A 19,509-nucleotide genomic window follows, 5' to 3' on the forward strand; every position below is an offset into this window, starting at 1 on the left:
CACTTGCAGTTTCTACAGAAAGAGTGTTTCAGAACTGCTCAATGCAAAGTAAAGTTCAACTCTTTTAGCTGAATGCACAGAAAAGAAAGAAGTTTCACAGAATGTTTCTGTGTAGCTTTTATTTGAAGATAGTCCTGTTTCCACTATAGTCCCTTTATCGCTCCGATTGTCCACTTGCAATTTCTACAGAAAGTGTGCTTCAGAACTGCTCATTAAAAAGTAAGGTTCAACTCTGTTAGTTGAATGCACAGAACAGAAAGAAGTTTCGGAGAATGCTTCTCTGTAGTTTTTATTTGAAGATATTCCTTTTTCCAGTAGAGGACCCTTGGCGCTCCAATTGTTCACTTGCAGTTTCCCCAGAAGGAGTGTTTCAGAACTTCTCAATCAAAAGTAATGTTAAATTCTGTTAGTTGAATGCACAGAACAGAAAGAAGTTTCGCAGAATGCTTCTGTGTCGTTCTTACTTGAAGATATTCCTTTTTCCACTAAAGGCCCCTTAGCGCTCAGAATGTCCACTTGCAGCTACTGCAGAGAGAGTGTTTCAGAGCTGCTCAATTAAAAGTAAGCTTCAACTCTGTTAACCGAATGTTCAGAGCCCAAAGAAGTTTCACACAATGCTTCTGTGTAGTTTTTATTTGAAGATATTTCTTCTTCCACTATAGGCCCCTTAGTGCTCTGAATATCCACTTCCAGTTTCTACAGAGAGAGTGTTTCAGAACTGCTGAATCAAAAGTAAGCTTCAACTGTGTTAGTTGAATGCACAGAACAGAAAGAAATTTCACAGAATGCTTCTGTGTAGTTTTTATTTGAAGTTATTCCTTTTTCCACTATAGGCCCCTTAGCGCTCCGAATGTCCACTTGCACTTTCTACAGAAAGAGTGTTTCAGATGTGCACAATCCAAAGTAAGCTTCAAGTCTGCTAGTTGAAAGCGCAGAACAGAGAGAAGTTTCACAGAATACTTCTGTGTAGTTTTTATTGGAAGATATTCCTTTTTCCAATGTAGGCCCCTTAGCGATCGGAATGTCCACTTGCAGTTTCCGCAGAAGCAGTGTTTTAGAACTGCTGAATCAAAAGTAAGGCTCAACTCTGTTAGTTGAATGCAAAGAAGAGAAAGAAGTTTCACAGAATGCTTCTGTGTTGTTTTTATTTGAAGATATTCCTTTTTCCACTTAAGGATCCTAAGCCCTCCAAATGTCCACTTGCAGTTTCTACAGAAAGAGTGTTTCAGAACTGCTCAATGCAAAGTAAAGTTCAACTCTTTTAGCTGAATGCACAGAAAAGAAAGAAGTTTCACAGAATGTTTCTGTGTAGCTTTTATTTGAAGATAGTCCTGTTTCCACTATAGTCCCTTTATCGCTCCGATTGTCCACTTGCAATTTCTACAGAAAGTGTGCTTCAGAACTGCTCATTAAAAAGTAAGGTTCAACTCTGTTAGTTGAATGCACAGAACAGAAAGAAGTTTCGCACAATGCTTCTCTGTAGTTTTTATTTGAAGATATTCCTTTTTCCAGTAGAGGACCCTTGGCGCTCCAATTGTTCACTTGCAGTTTCCCCAGAAGGAGTGTTTCAGAACTTCTCAATCAAAAGTAATGTTAAATTCTGTTAGTTGAATGCACAGAACAGAAAGAAGTTTCGCAGAATGCTTCTGTGTCGTTCTTACTTGAAGATATTCCTTTTTCCACTAAAGGCCCCTTAGCGCTCAGAATGTCCACTTGCAGCTACTGCAGAGAGAGTGTTTCAGAGCTGCTCAATTAAAAGTAAGCTTCAACTCTGTTAACCGAATGTTCAGAGCCCAAAGAAGTTTCACACAATGCTTCTGTGTAGTTTTTATTTGAAGATATTTCTTCTTCCACTATAGGCCCCTTAGTGCTCTGAATATCCACTTCCAGTTTCTACAGAGAGAGTGTTTCAGAACTGCTGAATCAAAAGTAAGCTTCAACTGTGTTAGTTGAATGCACAGAACAGAAAGAAATTTCACAGAATGCTTCTGTGTAGTTTTTATTTGAAGTTATTCCTTTTTCCACTATAGGCCCCTTAGCGCTCCGAATGTCCACTTGCACTTTCTACAGAAAGAGTGTTTCAGATGTGCACAATCCAAAGTAAGCTTCAAGTCTGCTAGTTGAAAGCGCAGAACAGAGAGAAGTTTCACAGAATACTTCTGTGTAGTTTTTATTGGAAGATATTCCTTTTTCCAATGTAGGCCCCTTAGCGATCGGAATGTCCACTTGCAGTTTCCGCAGAAGCAGTGTTTTAGAACTGCTGAATCAAAAGTAAGGCTCAACTCTGTTAGTTGAATGCAAAGAAGAGAAAGGAGTTTCACTGAATGCTTCTGTGTTGTTTTTATTTGAAGATATTCCTTTTTCAACTAAAGGATCCTAAGCCCTCCAAATGTCCACTTGCAGTTTCTACAGAAAGAGTGTTTCAGAACTGCTCAATGCAAAGTACTGTTCAACTCTTTTAGTTGAATGCACAGAACAGAAAGAAGTTTCACAGAATGCTTCTGTGTAGCTTTTATTTGAAGATACTCCTCTTTCCACTATAGGCCCTTTAGCGCTCCGATTGTCCACATGTAATTTCTACAGAAAGTTTGCTTCAGAACTGCTCACTAAAAAGTAAGGTTCAACTCTGTTAGTTGAATGCACAGAACAGAAAGAAGTTTCGCAGAATGCTTCTCTGTAGTTTTTATTTGAAGATATTCCTTTTTCCAATAGAGGACCCTTGGCGCTCCAATTGTTCACTTGCAGTTTCCCCAGAAGGAGTGTGTCAGAACTTCTCAATCAAAAGTAATGTTAAATTCTGTTAGTTGAATGCACAGAACAGAAAGAAGTTTCGCAGAATGCTTCTGTGTAGTTTTTATTTGAAGTTATTCCTTTTTCCACTATAGGCCCCTTAGCGCTCCGAATGTCCACTTGCACTTTCTACAGAAAGAGTGTTTCAGATGTGCACAATCCAAAGTAAGGTTCAACTCTGTTAGTTGAATGCAAAGAAGAGAAAGAAGTTTCACAGAATGCTTCTGTGTTGTTTTTATTTGAAGATATTCCTTTTTCCACTTAAGGATCCTAAGCCCTCCAAATGTCCACTTGCAGTTTCTACAGAAAGAGTGTTTCAGAACTGCTCAATGCAAAGTAAAGTTCAACTCCTTTAGCTGAATGCACAGAAAAGAAAGAAGTTTCACAGAATGTTTCTGTGTAGCTTTTATTTGAAGATAGTCCTGTTTCCACTATAGGCCCTTTATCGCTCCGATTGTCCACTTGCAATTTCTACAGAAAGTGTGCTTCAGAACTGCTCATTAAAAAGTAAGGTTCAACTCTGTTAGTTGAATGCACAGAACAGAAAGAAGTTTCGCAGAATGCTTCTCTGTAGTTTTTATTTGAAGATATTCCTTTTTCCACATTAGGCCCCACAGCGCTTCGAACTTCCGCTTTCAATTTGTACAGAAATAGTTTTGCAGATCTGCTGAACCAAAAGTAAGGTTCACTTCTGTTGGTTGAATGCGCCTAAGAGAAAGAAGTTTCACAGAATGTTTCCGTGTAGTTTTTAGTTGAAGATAGTCCTTTTTCCACAATAGACCCCTTATCGCTCTGAATGTCCACTTGCAGTTTCTACTGAAAGAGTGTTTCAGAACTGTTCAATCAAAAGTAAGGTTGAACTCTGTCAATTGAATGCACGGAACAGAAAGAAGTTTCACAGAATGCTTCTGTGTAGTTTCTATTTGAAGATATTCTTTTTGCCACTAAAGGCCCCTAAGCGCTCAGAATGTCCACCTGCAGTTTCTACAGAAAGAGTGTTTCAGAAATGCTCAAAGGAAAGTTCCACTCTGTTAATTGAATGCGCAGAACAGAAAGAATCCTCACAGAATGCTTCTGTGTAGTTTTTATTTGAAGATATTTCATTTTCCACTATACGCCCCTTAATGCTCTGAATGCCCACTTGCAGTTTCTACAGAAAGAGTGTTTCAGAACTGCTGAATCAAAAGTAAGTTTCAACTCTGTTAGTAGAATGCACAGAACAGAAAGGAGTTTCAGAGAATGCTTCTGTGTAGTTTTTATTTGAAGTTATTCCTTTTTCCACTATAGGCCCCTTAGCGCTCCGAATGTCCACTTGCAGTTTCTACAGAAAGAGTGTTTCAGAAGTGTTCAATCAAAACTGATGTTGAACTCTGTGAGGTCAATGCACAGAACAGAAAGAAGTTTCGCAGAATGCTTCTGTGTAGTTCTTACTTGAAGATATTCCTTTTTCCACTAAAGGCCCCTTAGCGCTCAGAATGTCCACTTGCAGCTACTGCAGAGAGAGTGTTTCAGAGCTGCTCAATTAAAAGTAAGCTTCAACTCTGTTAACCGAATGTTCAGAGCCCAAAGAAGTTTCACACAATGCTTCTGTGTAGTTTTTATTTGAAGATATTTCTTCTTCCACTATAGGCCCCTTGGTGCTCTGAATATCCACTTCCAGTTTCTACAGAGAGAGTGTTTCAGAACTGCTGAATCCAAAGTAAGCTTCAACTGTGTTAGTTGAATGCACAGAACAGAAAGAAATTTCACAGAATGCTTCTGTGTAGTTTTTATTTGAAGTTATTCCTTTTTCCACTATAGGCCCCTTAGCGCTCCGAATGTCCACTTGCACTTTCTACAGAAAGAGTGTTTCAGATGTGCACAATCCAAAGTAAGCTTCAAGTCTGCTAGTTGAAAGCGCAGAACAGAGAGAAGTTTCACAGAATACTTCTGTGTAGTTTTTATTGGAAGATATTCCTTTTTCCAATGTAGGTCCCTTAGCGATCGGAATGTCCACTTGCAGTTTCCGCAGAAGCAGTGTTTTAGAACTGCTGAATCAAAAGTAAGGCTCAACTCTGTTAGTTGAATGCAAAGAAGAGAAAGGAGTTTCACTGAATGCTTCTGTGTTGTTTTTATTTGAAGATATTCCTTTTTCAACTAAAGGATCCTAAGCCCTCCAAATGTCCACTTGCAGTTTCTACAGAAAGAGTGTTTCAGAACTGCTCAATGCAAAGTACAGTTCAACTCTTTTAGTTGAATGCACAGAACAGAAAGAAGTTTCACAGAATGCTTCTGTGTAGCTTTTATTTGAAGATACTCCTCTTTCCACTATAGGCCCTTTAGCGCTCCGATTGTCCACATGTAATTTCTACAGAAAGTGTGCTTCAGAACTGCTCACTAAAAAGTAAGGTTCAACTCTGTTAGTTGAATGCACAGAACAGAAAGAAGTTTCGCAGAATGCTTCTCTGTAGTTTTTATTTGAAGATATTCCTTTTTCCAATAGAGGACCCTTGGCGCTCCAATTGTTCACTTGCAGTTTCCCCAGAAGGAGTGTTTCAGAACTTCTCAATCAAAAGTAATGTTAAATTCTGTTAGTTGAATGCACAGAACAGAAAGAAGTTTCGCAGAATGCTTCTGTGTAGTTTTTATTTGAAGTTATTCCTTTTTCCACTATAGGCCCCTTAGCGCTCCGAATGTCCACTTGCACTTTCTACAGAAAGAGTGTTTCAGATGTGCACAATCCAAAGTAAGGTTCAACTCTGTTAGTTGAATGCAAAGAAGAGAAAGAAGTTTCACAGAATGCTTCTGTGTTGTTTTTATTTGAAGATATTCCTTTTTCCACTTAAGGATCCTAAGCCCTCCAAATGTCCACTTGCAGTTTCTACAGAAAGAGTGTTTCAGAACTGCTCAATGCATAGTAAAGTTCAACTCTTTTAGCTGAATGCACAGAAAAGAAAGAAGTTTCACAGAATGTTTCTGTGTAGCTTTTATTTGAAGATAGTCCTGTTTCCACTATAGGCCCTTTATCGCTCCGATTGTCCACTTGCAATTTCTACAGAAAGTGTGCTTCAGAACTGCTCATTAAAAAGTAAGGTTCAACTCTGTTAGTTGAATGCACAGAACAGAAAGAAGTTTCGCAGAATGCTTCTCTGTAGTTTTTATTTGAAGATATTCCTTTTTCCACATTAGGCCCCTCAGCGCTTCGAACTTCCGCTTTCAATTTGTACAGAAATAGTTTTGCAGATCTGCTGAACCAAAAGTAAGGTTCACTTCTGTTGGTTGAATGCGCCTAAGAGAAAGAAGTTTCACAGAATGTTTCCGTGTAGTTTTTAGTTGAAGATAGTCCTTTTTCCACAATAGACCCCTTATCGCTCTGAATGTCCACTTGCAGTTTCTACTGAAAGAGTGTTTCAGAACTGTTCAATCAAAAGTAAGGTTGAACTCTGTCAATTGAATGCACGGAACAGAAAGAAGTTTCGCAGAATGCTTCTGTGTAGTTTCTATTTGAAGATATTCTTTTTGCCACTAAAGGCCCCTAAGCGCTCAGAATGTCCACCTGCAGTTTCTACAGAAAGAGTGTTTCAGAAATGCTCAAAGGAAAGTTCCACTCTGTTAATTGAATGCGCAGAACAGAAAGAATCCTCACAGAATGCTTCTGTGTAGTTTTTATTTGAAGATATTTCATTTTCCACTATACGCCCCTTAATGCTCTGAATGCCCACTTGCAGTTTCTACAGAAAGAGTGTTTCAGAACTGCTGAATCAAAAGTAAGTTTCAACTCTGTTAGTAGAATGCACAGAACAGAAAGGAGTTTCAGAGAATGCTTCTGTGTAGTTTTTATTTGAAGTTATTCCTTTTTCCACTATAGGCCCCTTAGCGCTCCGAATGTCCACTTGCAGTTTCTACAGAAAGAGTGTTTCAGAAGTGTTCAATCAAAACTGATGTTGAACTCTGTGAGGTCAATGCACAGAACAGAAAGAAGTTTCGCAGAATGCTTCTGTGTAGTTCTTACTTGAAGATATTCCTTTTTCCACTAAAGGCCCCTTAGCGCTCAGAATGTCCACTTGCAGCTACTGCAGAGAGAGTGTTTCAGAGCTGCTCAATTAAAAGTAAGCTTCAACTCTGTTAACCGAATGTTCAGAGCCCAAAGAAGTTTCACACAATGATTCTGTGTAGTTTTTATTTGAAGATATTTCTTCTTCCACTATAGGCCCCTTAGTGCTCTGAATATCCACTTCCAGTTTCTACAGAGAGAGTGTTTCAGAACTGCTGAATCCAAAGTAAGCTTCAACTGTGTTAGTTGAATGCACAGAACAGAAAGAAATTTCACAGAATGCTTCTGTGTAGTTTTTATTTGAAGTTATTCCCTTTTCCACTATAGGCCCCTTAGCGCTCCGAATGTCCACTTGCACTTTCTACAGAAAGAGTGTTTCAGATGTGCACAATCCAAAGTAAGCTTCAAGTCTGCTAGTTGAAAGCGCAGAACAGAGAGAAGTTTCACAGAATACTTCTGTGTAGTTTTTATTGGAAGATATTCCTTTTTCCAATGTAGGCCCCTTAGCGATCGGAATGTCCACTTGCAGTTTCCGCAGAAGCAGTGTTTTAGAACTGCTGAATCAAAAGTAAGGCTCAACTCTGTTAGTTGAATGCAAAGAAGAGAAAGAAGTTTCACTGAATGCTTCTGTGTTGTTTTTATTTGAAGATATTCCTTTTTCAACTAAAGGATCCTAAGCCCTCCAAATGTCCACTTGCAGTTTCTACAGAAAGAGTGTTTCAGAACTGCTCAATGCAAAGTACAGTTCAACTCTTTTAGTTGAATGCACAGAACAGAAAGAAGTTTCACAGAATGCTTCTGTGTAGCTTTTATTTGAAGATACTCCTCTTTCCACTATAGGCCCTTTAGCGCTCCGATTGTCCACATGTAATTTCTACAGAAAGTGTGCTTCAGAACTGCTCACTAAAAAGTAAGGTTCAACTCTGTTAGTTGAATGCACAGAACAGAAAGAAGTTTCGCAGAGTGCTTCTCTGTAGTTTTTATTTGAAGATATTCCTTTTTCCAATAGAGGACCCTTGGCGCTCCAATTGTTCACTTGCAGTTTCCCCAGAAGGAGTGTTTCAGAACTTCTCAATCAAAAGTAATGTCAAATTCTGTTAGTTGAATGCACAGAACAGAAAGAAGTTTCGCAGAATGCTTCTGTGTAGTTTTTATTTGAAGTTATTCCTTTTTCCACTATAGGCCCCTTAGCGCTCCGAATGTCCACTTGCACTTTCTACAGAAAGAGTGTTTCAGATGTGCACAATCCAAAGTAAGGTTCAACTCTGTTAGTTGAATGCAAAGAAGAGAAAGAAGTTTCACAGAATGCTTCTGTGTTGTTTTTATTTGAAGATATTCCTTTTTCCACTTAAGGATCCTAAGCCCTCCAAATGTCCACTTGCAGTTTCTACAGAAAGAGTGTTTCAGAACTGCTCAATGCAAAGTAAAGTTCAACTCTTTTAGCTGAATGCACAGAAAAGAAAGAAGTTTCACAGAATGTTTCTGTGTAGCTTTTATTTGAAGATAGTCCTGTTTCCACTATAGGCCCTTTATGGCTCCGATTGTCCACTTGCAATTTCTACAGAAAGTGTGCTTCAGAACTGCTCATTAAAAAGTAAGGTTCAACTCTGTTAGTTGAATGCACAGAACAGAAAGAAGTTTCGCAGAATGCTTCTCTGTAGTTTTTATTTGAAGATATTCCTTTTTCCACATTAGGCCCCTCAGCGCTTCGAACTTCCGCTTTCAATTTGTACAGAAATAGTTTTGCAGATCTGCTGAACCAAAAGTAAGGTTCACTTCTGTTGGTTGAATGCGCCTAAGAGAAAGAAGTTTCACAGAATGTTTCCGTGTAGTTTTTAGTTGAAGATAGTCCTTTTTCCACAATAGACCCCTTATCGCTCTGAATGTCCACTTGCAGTTTCTACTGAAAGAGTGTTTCAGAACTGTTCAATCAAAAGTAAGGTTGAACTCTGTCAATTGAATGCACGGAACAGAAAGAAGTTTCACAGAATGCTTCTGTGTAGTTTCTATTTGAAGATATTCTTTTTGCCACTAAAGGCCCCTAAGCGCTCAGAATGTCCACCTGCAGTTTCTACAGAAAGAGTGTTTCAGAAATGCTCAAAGGAAAGTTCCACTCTGTTAATTGAATGCGCAGAACAGAAAGAATCCTCACAGAATGCTTCTGTGTAGTTTTTATTTGAAGATATTTCATTTTCCACTATACGCCCCTTAATGCTCTGAATGCCCACTTGCAGTTTCTACAGAAAGAGTGTTTCAGAACTGCTGAATCAAAAGTAAGTTTCAACTCTGTTAGTAGAATGCACAGAACAGAAAGCAGTTTCAGAGAATGCTTCTGTGTAGTTTTTATTTGAAGTTATTCCTTTTTCCACTATAGGCCCCTTAGCGCTCCGAATGTCCACTTGCAGTTTCTACAGAAAGAGTGTTTCAGAAGTGTTCAATCAAAACTGATGTTGAACTCTGTGAGGTCAATGCACAGAACAGAAAGAAGTTTCGCAGAATGCTTCTGTGTAGTTCTTACTTCAAGATATTCCTTTTTCCACTAAAGGCCCCTTAGCGCTCAGAATGTCCACTTGCAGCTACTGCAGAGAGAGTGTTTCAGAGCTGCTCAATTAAAAGTAAGCTTCAACTCTGTTAACCGAATGTTCAGAGCCCAAAGAAGTTTCACACAATGCTTCTGTGTAGTTTTTATTTGAAGATATTTCTTCTTCCACTACAGGCCCCTTGGTGCTCTGAATATCCACTTCCAGTTTCTACAGAGAGAGTGTTTCAGAACTGCTGAATCAAAAGTAAGCTTCAACTGTGTTAGTTGAATGCACAGAACAGAAAGAAATTTCACAGAATGCTTCTGTGTAGTTTTTATTTGAAGTTATTCCTTTTTCCACTATAGGCTCCTTAGCGCTCCGAATGTCAACTTGCACTTTCTACAGAAAGAGTGTTTCAGATGTGCACAATCCAAAGTAAGCTTCAAGTCTGCTAGTTGAAAGCGCAGAACAGAGAGAAGTTTCACAGAATACTTCTGTGTAGTTTTTATTGGAAGATATTCCTTTTTCCAATGTAGGCCCCTTAGCGATCGGAATGTCCACTTGCAGTTTCCGCAGAAGCAGTGTTTTAGAACTGCTGAATCAAAAGTAAGGCTCAACTCTGTTAGTTGAATGCAAAGAAGAGAAAGAAGTTTCACTGAATGCTTCTGTGTTGTTTTTATTTGAAGATATTCCTTTTTCAACTAAAGGATCCTAAGCCCTCCAAATGTCCACTTGCAGTTTCTACAGAAAGAGTGTTTCAGAACTGCTCAATGCAAAGTACAGTTCAACTCTTTTAGTTGAATGCACAGAACAGAAAGAAGTTTCACAGAATGCTTCTGTGTAGCTTTTATTTGAAGATACTCCTCTTTCCACTATAGGCCCTTTAGCGCTCCGATTGTCCACATGTAATTTCTACAGAAAGTTTGCTTCAGAACTGCTCACTAAAAAGTAAGGTTCAACTCTGTTAGTTGAATGCACAGAACAGAAAGAAGTTTCGCAGAATGCTTCTCTGTAGTTTTTATTTGAAGATATTCCTTTTTCCAATAGAGGACCCTTGGCGCTCCAATTGTTCACTTGCAGTTTCCCCAGAAGGAGTGTTTCAGAACTTCTCAATCAAAAGTAATGTTAAATTCTGTTAGTTGAATGAACAGAACAGAAAGAAGTTTCGCAGAATGCTTCTGTGTAGTTTTTATTTGAAGTTATTCCTTTTTCCACTATAGGCCCCTTAGCGCTCCGAATGTCCACTTGCACTTTCTACAGAAAGAGTGTTTCAGATGTGCACAATCCAAAGTAAGGTTCAACTCTGTTAGTTGAATGCAAAGAAGAGAAAGAAGTTTCACAGAATGCTTCTGTGTTGTTTTTATTTGAAGATATTCCTTTTTCCACTTAAGGATCCTAAGCCCTCCAAATGTCCACTTGCAGTTTCTACAGAAAGAGTGTTTCAGAACTGCTCAATGCAAAGTAAAGTTCAACTCTTTTAGCTGAATGCACAGAAAAGAAAGAAGTTTCACAGAATGTTTCTGTGTAGCTTTTATTTGAAGATAGTCCTGTTTCCACTATAGTCCCTTTATCGCTCCGATTGTCCACTTGCAATTTCTACAGAAAGTGTGCTTCAGAACTGCTCATTAAAAAGTAAGGTTCAACTCTGTTAGTTGAATGCACAGAACAGAAAGAAGTTTCGGAGAATGCTTCTCTGTAGTTTTTATTTGAAGATATTCCTTTTTCCAGTAGAGGACCCTTGGCGCTCCAATTGTTCACTTGCAGTTTCCCCAGAAGGAGTGTTTCAGAACTTCTCAATCAAAAGTAATGTTAAATTCTGTTAGTTGAATGCACAGAACAGAAAGAAGTTTCGCAGAATGCTTCTTTGTCGTTCTTACTTGAAGATATTCCTTTTTCCACTAAAGGCCCCTTAGCGCTCAGAATGTCCACTTGCAGCTACTGCAGAGAGAGTGTTTCAGAGCTGCTCAATTAAAAGTAAGCTTCAACTCTGTTAACCGAATGTTCAGAGCCCAAAGAAGTTTCACACAATGCTTCTGTGTAGTTTTTATTTGAAGATATTTCTTCTTCCACTATAGGCCCCTTAGTGCTCTGAATATCCACTTCCAGTTTCTACAGAGAGAGTGTTTCAGAACTGCTGAATCAAAAGTAAGCTTCAACTGTGTTAGTTGAATGCACAGAACAGAAAGAAATTTCACAGAATGCTTCTGTGTAGTTTTTATTTGAAGTTATTCCTTTTTCCACTATAGGCCCCTTAGCGCTCCGAATGTCCACTTGCACTTTCTACAGAAAGAGTGTTTCAGATGTGCACAATCCAAAGTAAGCTTCAAGTCTGCTAGTTGAAAGCGCAGAACAGAGAGAAGTTTCACAGAATACTTCTGTGTAGTTTTTATTGGAAGATATTCCTTTTTCCAATGTAGGCCCCTTAGCGATCGGAATGTCCACTTGCAGTTTCCGCAGAAGCAGTGTTTTAGAACTGCTGAATCAAAAGTAAGGCTCAACTCTGTTAGTTGAATGCAAAGAAGAGAAAGGAGTTTCACTGAATGCTTCTGTGTTGTTTTTATTTGAAGATATTCCTTTTTCAACTAAAGGATCCTAAGCCCTCCAAATGTCCACTTGCAGTTTCTACAGAAAGAGTGTTTCAGAACTGCTCAATGCAAAGTACAGTTCAACTCTTTTAGTTGAATGCACAGAACAGAAAGAAGTTTCACAGAATGCTTCTGTGTAGCTTTTATTTGAAGATACTCCTCTTTCCACTATAGGCCCTTTAGCGCTCCGATTGTCCACATGTAATTTCTACAGAAAGTTTGCTTCAGAACTGCTCACTAAAAAGTAAGGTTCAACTCTGTTAGTTGAATGCACAGAACAGAAAGAAGTTTCGCAGAATGCTTCTCTGTAGTTTTTATTTGAAGATATTCCTTTTTCCAATAGAGGACCCTTGGCGCTCCAATTGTTCACTTGCAGTTTCCCCAGAAGGAGAGTTTCAGAACTTCTCAATCAAAAGTAATGTTAAATTCTGTTAGTTGAATGCACAGAACAGAAAGAAGTTTCGCAGAATGCTTCTGTGTAGTTTTTATTTGAAGTTATTCCTTTTTCCACTATAGGCCCCTTAGCGCTCCGAATGTCCACTTGCACTTTCTACAGAAAGAGTGTTTCAGATGTGCACAATCCAAAGTAAGGTTCAACTCTGTTAGTTGAATGCAAAGAAGAGAAAGAAGTTTCACAGAATGCTTCTGTGTTGTTTTTATTTGAAGATATTCCTTTTTCCACTTAAGGATCCTAAGCCCTCCAAATGTCCACTTGCAGTTTCTACAGAAAGAGTGTTTCAGAACTGCTCAATGCAAAGTAAAGTTCAACTCTTTTAGCTGAATGCACAGAAAAGAAAGAAGTTTCACAGAATGTTTCTGTGTAGCTTTTATTTGAAGATAGTCCTGTTTCCACTATAGGCCCTTTATCGCTCCGATTGTCCACTTGCAATTTCTACAGAAAGTGTGCTTCAGAACTGCTCATTAAAAAGTAAGGTTCAACTCTGTTAGTTGAATGCACAGAACAGAAAGAAGTTTCGCAGAATGCTTCTCTGTAGTTTTTATTTGAAGATATTCCTTTTTCCACATTAGGCCCCTCAGCGCTTCGAACTTCCGCTTTCAATTTGTACAGAAATAGTTTTGCAGATCTGCTGAACCAAAAGTAAGGTTCACTTCTGTTGGTTGAATGCGCCTAAGAGAAAGAAGTTTCACAGAATGTTTCCGTGTAGTTTTTAGTTGAAGATAGTCCTTTTTCCACAATAGACCCCTTATCGCTCTGAATGTCCACTTGCAGTTTCTACTGAAAGAGTGTTTCAGAACTGTTCAATCAAAAGTAATGTTGAACTCTGTCAATTGAATGCACGGAACAGAAAGAAGTTTCGCAGAATGCTTCTGTGTAGTTTCTATTTGAAGATATTCTTTTTGCCACTAAAGGCCCCTAAGCGCTCAGAATGTCCACCTGCAGTTTCTACAGAAAGAGTGTTTCAGAAATGCTCAAAGGAAAGTTCCACTCTGTTAATTGAATGCGCAGAACAGAAAGAATCCTCACAGAATGCTTCTGTGTAGTTTTTATTTGAAGATATTTCATTTTCCACTATACGCCCCTTAATGCTCTGAATGCCCACTTGCAGTTTCTACAGAAAGAGTGTTTCAGAACTGCTGAATCAAAAGTAAGTTTCAACTCTGTTAGTAGAATGCACAGAACAGAAAGGAGTTTCAGAGAATGCTTCTGTGTAGTTTTTATTTGAAGTTATTCCTTTTTCCACTATAGGCCCCTTAGCGCTCCGAATGTCCACTTGCAGTTTCTACAGAAAGAGTGTTTCAGAAGTGTTCAATCAAAACTGATGTTGAACTCTGTGAGGTCAATGCACAGAACAGAAAGAAGTTTCGCAGAATGCTTCTGTGTAGTTCTTATTTGAAGATATTCCTTTTTCCACTAAAGGCCCCTTAGCGCTCAGAATGTCCACTTGCAGCTACTGCAGAGAGAGTGTTTCAGAGCTGCTCAATTAAAAGTAAGCTTCAACTCTGTTAACCGAATGTTCAGAGCCCAAAGAAGTTTCACACAATGCTTCTGTGTAGTTTTTATTTGAAGATATTTCTTCTTCCACTATAGGCCCCTTGGTGCTCTGAATATCCACTTCCAGTTTCTACAGAGAGAGTGTTTCAGAACTGCTGAATCAAAAGTAAGCTTCAACTGTGTTAGTTGAATGCACAGAACAGAAAGAAATTTCACAGAATGCTTCTGTGTAGTTTTTATTTGAAGTTATTCCTTTTTCCACTATAGGCTCCTTAGCGCTCCGAATGTCCACTTGCACTTTCTACAGAAAGAGTGTTTCAGATGTGCACAATCCAAAGTAAGCTTCAAGTCTGCTAGTTGAAAGCGCAGAACAGAGAGAAGTTTCACAGAATACTTCTGTGTAGTTTTTATTGGAAGATATTCCTTTTTCCAATGTAGGCCCCTTAGCGATCGGAATGTCCACTTGCAGTTTCCGCAGAAGCAGTGTTTTAGAACTGCTGAATCAAAAGTAAGGCTCAACTCTGTTAGTTGAATGCAAAGAAGAGAAAGAAGTTTCACTGAATGCTTCTGTGTTGTTTTTATTTGAAGATATTCCTTTTTCAACTAAAGGATCCTAAGCCCTCCAAATGTCCACTTGCAGTTTCTACAGAAAGAGTGTTTCAGAACTGCTCAATGCAAAGTACAGTTCAACTCTTTTAGTTGAATGCACAGAACAGAAAGAAGTTTCACAGAATGCTTCTGTGTAGCTTTTATTTGAAGATACTCCTCTTTCCACTATAGGCCCTTTAGCGCTCCGATTGTCCACATGTAATTTCTACAGAAAGTGTGCTTCAGAACTGCTCACTAAAAAGTAAGGTTCAACTCTGTTAGTTGAATGCACAGAACAGAAAGAAGTTTCGCAGAATGCTTCTCTGTAGTTTTTATTTGAAGATATTCCTTTTTCCAATAGAGGACCCTTGGCGCTCCAATTGTTCACTTGCAGTTTCCCCAGAAGGAGTGTTTCAGAACTTCTCAATCAAAAGTAATGTCAAATTCTGTTAGTTGAATGCACAGAACAGAAAGAAGTTTCGCAGAATGCTTCTGTGTAGTTTTTATTTGAAGTTATTCCTTTTTCCACTATAGGCCCCTTAGCGCTCCGAATGTCCACTTGCACTTTCTACAGAAAGAGTGTTTCAGATGTGCACAATCCAAAGTAAGGTTCAACTCTGTTAGTTGAATGCAAAGAAGAGAAAGAAGTTTCACAGAATGCTTCTGTGTTGTTTTTATTTGAAGATATTCCTTTTTCCACTTAAGGATCCTAAGCCCTCCAAATGTCCACTTGCAGTTTCTACAGAAAGAGTGTTTCAGAACTGCTCAATGCAAAGTAAAGTTCAACTCTTTTAGCTGAATGCACAGAAAAGAAAGAAGTTTCACAGAATGTTTCTGTGTAGCTTTTATTTGAAGATAGTCCTGTTTCCACTATAGGCCCTTTATGGCTCCGATTGTCCACTTGCAATTTCTACAGAAAGTGTGCTTCAGAACTGCTCATTAAAAAGTAAGGTTCAACTCTGTTAGTTGAATGCACAGAACAGAAAGAAGTTTCGCAGAATGCTTCTCTGTAGTTTTTATTTGAAGATATTCCTTTTTCCACATTAGGCCCCTCAGCGCTTCGAACTTCCGCTTTCAATTTGTACAGAAATAGTTTTGCAGATCTGCTGAACCAAAAGTAAGGTTCACTTCTGTTGGTTGAATGCGCCTAAGAGAAAGAAGTTTCACAGAATGTTTCCGTGTAGTTTTTAGTTGAAGATAGTCCTTTTTCCACAATAGACCCCTTATCGCTCTGAATGTCCACTTGCAGTTTCTACTGAAAGAGTGTTTCAGAACTGTTCAATCAAAAGTAAGGTTGAACTCTGTCAATTGAATGCACGGAACAGAAAGAAGTTTCGCAGAATGCTTCTGTGTAGTTTCTATTTGAAGATATTCTTTTTGCCACTAAAGGCCCCTAAGCGCTCAGAATGTCCACCTGCAGTTTCTACAGAAAGAGTGTTTCAGAAATGCTCAAAGGAAAGTTCCACTCTGTTAATTGAATGCGCAGAACAGAAAGAATCCTCACAGAATGCTTCTGTGTAGTTTTTATTTGAAGATATTTCATTTTCCACTATACGCCCCTTAATGCTCTGAATGCCCACTTGCAGTTTCTACAGAAAGAGTGTTTCAGAACTGCTGAATCAAAAGTAAGTTTCAACTCTGTTAGTAGAATGCACAGAACAGAAAGGAGTTTCAGAGAATGCTTCTGTGTAGTTTTTATTTGAAGTTATTCCTTTTTCCACTATAGGCCCCTTAGCGCTCCGAATGTCCACTTGCAGTTTCTACAGAAAGAGTGTTTCAGAAGTGTTCAATCAAAACTGATGTTGAACTCTGTGAGGTCAATGCACAGAACAGAAAGAAGTTTCGCAGAATGCTTCTGTGTAGTTCTTACTTGAAGATATTCCTTTTTCCACTAAAGGCCCCTTAGCGCTCAGAATGTCCACTTGCAGCTACTGCAGAGAGAGTGTTTCAGAGCTGCTCAATTAAAAGTAAGCTTCAACTCTGTTAACCGAATGTTCAGAGCCCAAAGAAGTTTCACACAATGCTTCTGTGTAGTTTTTATTTGAAGATATTTCTTCTTCCACTATAGGCCCCTTAGTGCTCTGAATATCCACTTCCAGTTTCTACAGAGAGAGTGTTTCAGAACTGCTGAATCAAAAGTAAGCTTCAACTGTGTTAGTTGAATGCACAGAACAGAAAGAAATTTCACAGAATGCTTCTGTGTAGTTTTTATTTGAAGTTATTCCTTTTTCCACTATAGGCCCCTTAGCGCTCCGAATGTCCACTTGCACTTTCTACAGAAAGAGTGTTTCAGATGTGCACAATCCAAAGTAAGCTTCAAGTCTGCTAGTTGAAAGCGCAGAACAGAGAGAAGTTTCACAGAATACTTCTGTGTAGTTTTTATTGGAAGATATTCCTTTTTCCAATGTAGGCCCCTTAGCGATCGGAATGTCCACTTGCAGTTTCCGCAGAAGCAGTGTTTTAGAACTGCTGAATCAAAAGTAAGGCTCAACTCTGTTAGTTGAATGCAAAGAAGAGAAAGAAGTTTCACTGAATGCTTCTGTGTTGTTTTTATTTGAAGATATTCCTTTTTCAACTAAAGGATCCTAAGCCCTCCAAATGTCCACTTGCAGTTTCTACAGAAAGAGTGTTTCAGAACTGCTCAATGCAAAGTACAGTTCAACTCTTTTAGTTGAATGCACAGAACAGAAAGAAGTTTCACAGAATGCTTCTGTGTAGCTTTTATTTGAAGATACTCCTCTTTCCACTATAGGCCCTTTAGCGCTCCGATTGTCCACATGTAATTTCTACAGAAAGTTTGCTTCAGAACTGCTCACTAAAAAGTAAGGTTCAACTCTGTTAGTTGAATGCACAGAACAGAAAGAAGTTTCGCAGAATGCTTCTCTGTAGTTTTTATTTGAAGATATTCCTTTTTCCAATAGAGGACCCTTGGCGCTCCAATTTTTCACTTGCAGTTTCCCCAGAAGGAGTGTTTCAGAACTTCTCAATCAAAAGTAATGTTAAATTCTGTCAGTTGAATGCACAGAACAGAAAGAAGTTTCGCAGAATGCTTCTGTGTAGTTTTTATTTGAAGTTATTCCTTTTTCCACTATAGGCCCCTTAGCGCTCCGAATGTCCACTTGCACTTTCTACAGAAAGAGTGTTTCAGATGTGCACAATCCAAAGTAAGGTTCAACTCTGTTAGTTGAATGCAAAGAAGAGAAAGAAGTTTCACAGAATGCTTCTGTGTTGTTTTTATTTGAAGATATTCCTTTTTCCACTTAAGGATCCTAAGCCCTCCAAATGTCCACTTGCAGTTTCTACAGAAAGAGTGTTTCAGAACTGCTCAATGCAAAGTAAAGTTCAACTCTTTTAGCTGAATGCACAGAAAAGAAAGAAGTTTCACAGAATGTTTCTGTGTAGCTTTTATTTGAAGATAGTCCTGTTTCCACTATAGGCCCTTTATCGCTCCGATTGTCCACTTGCAATTTCTACAGAAAGTGTGCTTCAGAACTGCTCATTAAAAAGTAAGGTTCAACTCTGTTAGTTGAATGCACAGAACAGAAAGAAGTTTCGCAGAATGCTTCTCTGTAGTTTTTATTTGAAGATATTCCTTTTTCCAATAGAGGACCCTTGGCGCTCCAATTGTTCACTTGCAGTTTCCCCAGAAGGAGTGTTTCAGAACTTCTCAATCAAAAGTAATGTTAAATTCTGTTAGTTGAATGCACAGAACAGAAAGAAGTTTCGCAGAATGCTTCTGTGTAGTTCTTACTTGAAGATATTCCTTTTTCCACTAAAGGCCCCTTAGCGCTCAGAATGTCCACTTGCAGCTACTGCAGAGAGAGTGTTTCAGAGCTGCTCAATTAAAAGTAAGCTTCAACTCTGTTAACCGAATGTTCAGAGCCCAAAGAAGTTTCACACAATGCTTCTGTGTAGTTTTTATTTGAAGATATTTCTTCTTCCACTATAGGCCCCTTAGTGCTCTGAATATCCACTTCCAGTTTCTACAGAGAGAGTGTTTCAGAACTGCTGAATCAAAAGTAAGCTTCAACTGTGTTAGCTGAATGCACAGAACAGAAAGAAATTTCACAGAATGCTTCTGTGTAGTTTTTATTTGAAGTTATTCCTTTTTCCACTATAGGCCCCTTAGCGCTCCGAATGTCCACTTGCACTTTCTACAGAAAGAGTGTTTCAGATGTGCACAATCCAAAGTAAGCTTCAAGTCTGCTAGTTGAAAGCGCAGAACAGAGAGAAGTTTCACAGAATACTTCTGTGTAGTTTTTATTGGAAGATATTCCTTTTTCCAATGTAGGCCCCTTAGCGATCGGAATGTCCACTTGCAGTTTCCGCAGAAGCAGTGTTTTAAAACTGCTGAATCAAAAGTAAGGCTCAACTCTGTTAGTTGAATGCAAAGAAGAGAAAGAAGTTTCACTGAATGCTTCTGTGTTGTTTTTATTTGAAGATATTCCTTTTTCAACTAAAGGATCCTAAGCCCTCCAAATGTCCACTTGCAGTTTCTACAGAAAGAGTGTTTCAGAACTGCTCAATGCAAAGTACAGTTCAACTCTTTTAGTTGAATGCACAGAACAGAAAGAAGTTTCACAGAATGCTTCTGTGTAGCTTTTATTTGAAGATACTCCTCTTTCCACTATAGGCCCTTTAGCGCTCCGATTGTCCACATGTAATTTCTACAGAAAGTTTGCTTCAGAACTGCTCACTAAAAAGTAAGGTTCAACTCTGTTAGTTGAATGCACAGAACAGAAAGAAGTTTCGCAGAATGCTTCTCTGTAGTTTTTATTTGAAGATATTCCTTTTTCCAATAGAGGACCCTTGGCGCTCCAATTGTTCACTTGCAGTTTCCCCAGAAGGAGTGTTTCAGAACTTCTCAATCAAAAGTAATGTCAAATTCTGTTAGTTGAATGCACAGAACAGAAAGAAGTTTCGCAGAATGCTTCTGTGTAGTTTTTATTTGAAGTTATTCCTTTTTCCACTATAGGCCCCTTAGCGCTCCGAATGTCCACTTGCGCTTTCTACAGAAAGAGTGTTTCAGATGTGCAC

The sequence above is a fragment of the Symphalangus syndactylus genome, chromosome 14 (assembly GCF_028878055.3).
Source record: "Symphalangus syndactylus isolate Jambi chromosome 14, NHGRI_mSymSyn1-v2.1_pri, whole genome shotgun sequence".
NCBI lineage: Eukaryota > Metazoa > Chordata > Mammalia > Primates > Hylobatidae > Symphalangus > Symphalangus syndactylus.